The sequence below is a fragment of the Pinus tabuliformis genome, chromosome Q (genome assembly GCF_031772625.1).
Source record: "Pinus tabuliformis cultivar Carrire ecotype Pingquan chromosome Q, CPIR1, whole genome shotgun sequence".
Classification (NCBI taxonomy): domain Eukaryota; kingdom Viridiplantae; phylum Streptophyta; class Pinopsida; order Pinales; family Pinaceae; genus Pinus; species Pinus tabuliformis.
Genome location: NC_142296.1, coordinates 393,675,935 through 393,680,385, shown reverse-complemented (window position 1 = coordinate 393,680,385; position 4,451 = coordinate 393,675,935). Strand labels below are relative to the sequence as shown.

General features: G+C 34.3%; 1 pseudogene; it reads left to right on the top strand.

The window, feature by feature from the left end:
• LOC149219828 (ornithine decarboxylase-like) lies at positions 1-1,032 on the top strand (annotated as a pseudogene).
• Positions 1,033-4,451: the final 3,419 nt, after the last annotated feature.

Genomic DNA, 4,451 nt, shown 5'->3' with positions numbered 1-4,451 from the left:
ATGGCCACCAGGGAGCTCATAGTGACATCGTCCTGTTTAAATAAGTCGATCGTAAACGAGTACAAGTGCTCGTCTTCGGCTCCAGAGAGGGTGCTCGCGAGCGCTGAGGTGAAGAGCCCAAAGGTGATGGCCCTGCGGTCAAGCTCGCACGAAGCTGTGAAGGACATGGCGCAGTCCATTATCGACAATGACGATGTGAACGACCCGGTTTACCTCCTTGACCTCGGAGTGGTGGTTGATTTGTGGCACAAATGGCAGGAGGCCCTCCCCACTGTCTGCCCCTTTTACGCTGTCAAGTGTAACCCAGAGCCGGTGTTATTGTCGGCCCTGGCCACGCTTGGGTCTGGATTTGACTGCGCCAGCCGGGTGGAGATCGAAGCCATCCTGAAGCTCGGTGTCTCGCCCGATCGAATCGTCTACGCAAATCCATGCAAGGCAGTGACACACCTCAAATACGCGGCGAGCGTCGGCGTGAATCTAACAACGTTCGATTCCATTCAAGAAGTTGAGAAAATCAAGAAGTTTCACCGCGGGACAGCTATTTGCAGAGGCCGCGCCTACAGTCCGAACGTCTTTGAAAACATACTTCCCCGACGAAACAAAGATTTTCGCTATGGGTGAGCCGGGTTGATATTTGGCCGCGAGCGCCTTCTGGCTGGTCTCCTGTGTAATCGGAAAACGGGTAAGAGGAGAAGTGAGAGAATATTGGATTAACGATGGCATCCATGGCTCCATGAGTTGTCTTATACACGACAAAGCCGTCATCACTGCGCTCTCTCTGGCCTGCAAATCCCGCCGCTCCAATGCCTCCTGCACCGGGCTGCCCAGGTATCCATCTACTGTTTTTGGACCGACATGCGACGCTTCCGATATCGTTCTGATCGATTACTTGCTGCCGGAGCTGGTGGTGGGAGACTGGCTTGTTTTTCCCAACATGGGCGCCTACGCTGCTGCTATCGGCACTAATTTTAATGGCTTCTCAGTTTCTGCCATTCCAACCTACTGTGCCGCCTCCTTGCCTCCCTAGCCAGCCCAAGCCAAATGATTTAACAAGATTTTAATTATAGAAAACAAATCCTGTATTCGTCTCGCTTCGTTATCATTTGTATCTGATATCTGAATGTCCAATCATGTTTATTGGATATTATTTTATTATTATAATGATTATATCAATAAGCTTCTTATAAGTGACGGCCATTAACTAAGTTTCTATCTTCATAAATGAAAAGGTTCACTGTTTTCCACCAAAATATTATTTAGCAATTTTTTTGTATGTGAAATTGAGGTTTTCGTTTTTGTAACACCATATTTACAATACCCATAAGGGTCCGTGTGACAGAAACACATATCAGTTGGATATATGCTGAAATTTTTGGGAGGCTTCTGTTTAATAATGTAAACTGTGAATCGTTTGTTTTGGGTATTGTATTGGTTTTACGTTAACCGGTATTATAATGTTTTGGGTTTGGTATTTTATTAAATTTCAGCTATAAAATTTATAGCCAATAAAAATTGATTTATTATAAAAAATTATATAATTTTTGTTTAATTTTATAATATTTTTTTTATTTAATATTAAAATATATTTAATTTGATGTAGCTGAATTGAAAATATTAAAAAAAAATATAATTGTTCAATTAAAGATTAATTGAAGGTCAAAAGAATTGTGGGAAGAAAGAGTATGCATTTTTTGTTCTTTTGGAAAATTGGAGACAGAAAATCATTTCATTTTAGAATGTGAGGCCTTCAACCATAACAGAGAAAGTTATGCAAACATAGTGGCAGCTAGCTCTTGGGATAATCTATTTAGCCACGAGTTTGTCAAAAAACTGGGAGACTTCAGAGGAAAAAGACCCAAGATTAGCTAAGGGCTAGTGTAACCTAGGCACCTCCTGGTGACTTTGATAAATTAGATGCCCGATCAGCTAAGGGCTACTGTGACCTAGACACATCCTGGTGACTTTGAAAAATTAGATGCTCCCTGGTCACAGCTTCTCAAGATATTAACAAGAATTAATATATTAATTTTTACAGTTTTATAATAAATAAAATGCAAATATTATAACAAAAATCAAAACCATATATATAACATAGATATTAACATTATATTTAAATATTATATGGAGTTGAGAACTATTATATAATTAATATCCATTAAATTTATTATTTATTTTATCAAATTTATATGTTTTAATATAAACTAAAATATTTATAAAAATTAATATATTAATCTAAAAAAAATTAACAGTAATGAGTACACTTCACTTGGTACAATTGGTAACTTTACGAAACATACAACTTAAGCTAAGTTCATGATTCTGTTTTTTATTTTTAATATATAAAATGAAAATATTATAACACAAACACTGGTCAAAAATTGTAGAGAGATGACGATTTTAATTAACTTCATAAATAAAGAGAAAAACTAAATTAACTATTTAGTTTGATATATTTTCATATTAAATTTATTATCTATTTTATTAAATTTTTATGTTTTAATATAAATTAAAACTATTATAAGAATTAATATATTAATTTTTATATTTTATAATAAATAGAATGTAAATATTATAACAAAAATCAAAGCCACACATAGATATATAATTATATTTAAATATTATATGGAATTGAGAACTATTATAAGAATAATAATGTAGTTAACTATGTTAAGGTTTATAATATTCATACATTAACACATGCTAATTATGGTTGACTTATTGTCGACATGGTTCACTATAGTCAATAGGGCATCATAGTTAACAACAGTCAACATGAATACCATGGTGAACCATACTTACCTTGGGAATGATGGCCTATTTATAAGTAACCTATAGTGAACCATAGTGGATGGTCATGGTTTACCCCTTGGGTTTAATATTAATCCCTTGGGTTTAATATTATTCCCTTGGGTTTATAATCATGGTCCAATGCCACATTGTGGCAAAGATTGTCCCAATATGAAAATCAACCATGTTCAACTATCATCAACCATGGTCAATCATGGGCAACCATGGTGCAATGTCACATTGTGATAAATATTGTCTCAATACGAAAATCAACCATGGTCAACCATGGCCAACCATGTTCAATCATGGTAAACTATGGTCGACCATGGTCAATCATGGTCAACAATGGTCATTCATGGCCAATATTAAAATGAAGCATGGTCAGTCATGGTCGACCATGGTCAACCATGGTCCACCATCACATTGTAACAAAGATTATCTTAATATGAAAATCAAACATGGTCAACCATCATCAACTATGGTCAATCATGGTCAACCATGGTCAATAATCATGGTCACGTTGTGACAAAAAATGTCTATTGGACCAACATCACATTGTGAAAAACTAGTCATCCATGGTCAACCATGGTCCAATGTCGTGTTTTGACAAAGATTGTCTCAATACCAGCCTAGATCCATCTTAACTTTGGATCTATCAAGCGCCGAGAGGGATCAAATATCTCGAGGTGCAAACCTCTTTTTCAAGTGAAAAACTTGAGGAAAGGTTTTCACCTCAAGAGATTTTGTCCCTCTCAATGATTGATAAATGCAAAGTTAAGATGGTTCTAGGCTAGTTTTAGTCGTGTGCGGCCAAAGAAAATCTAACGAACATATGATTAATTTGATCAATAATATGTAAATTCATCTAATATTAATATAATCATTTTAAATATGCTAAATATGTCTTAGATTAATTTGGTCATTTTAATTTTAAATTTTCTTAGTTACCTCAACTTGTTGTGATGATAAATATTGTTAATAACTTTAATGATGAAAAGTGATGAAATACAAATTTTGAAGGTAAAGTGACAATGTAATAGTTTTTAATGATAGAAAATGTGAATAATAAGAATATAGTCAATTAAAAATAGTCTTCATTGTCACTAATCTCAAACAATTTTCTTCTACTATTCTTATTGTCACCCTTGTTACTTTTGTCATCTTTTCATATCGATTATATGAAAAGGATGGGTTAAATGGTATTAAATATTTAGCTCGAGATATTGTAGTAAACATCACACTTTGTCTCTCTTTCACTCCAACATTAATAGGTTGAATTACTATAACACAAAATCATTTACATTGTCAATAATTTTTTGTGCTTACAACGAAATCAATGCGCAATGTTAATGCAGTCACTTTAAAATTAATGTACCATCATACATCCAATTACATCAAATCAAAAATCAACATCTACACTGAAATCAATGCATCTAATGCAAGCAAACAAATAAGATTAGAAAACAACATTTACACTAAAATCAATGCATCTAATGCAAGCAATCAAATAGGATTAAAAGTCAACATTTACATCAAATCAATGCATCTAGTGCAAGAAAGCAAATAGGATTATAAACCAGCATGTACACTGAAATCAATGCATCTACTAAAAGAAATCAAATAGGATTAGAAATCACCATCTACACTAAAATCAATGCATTTAG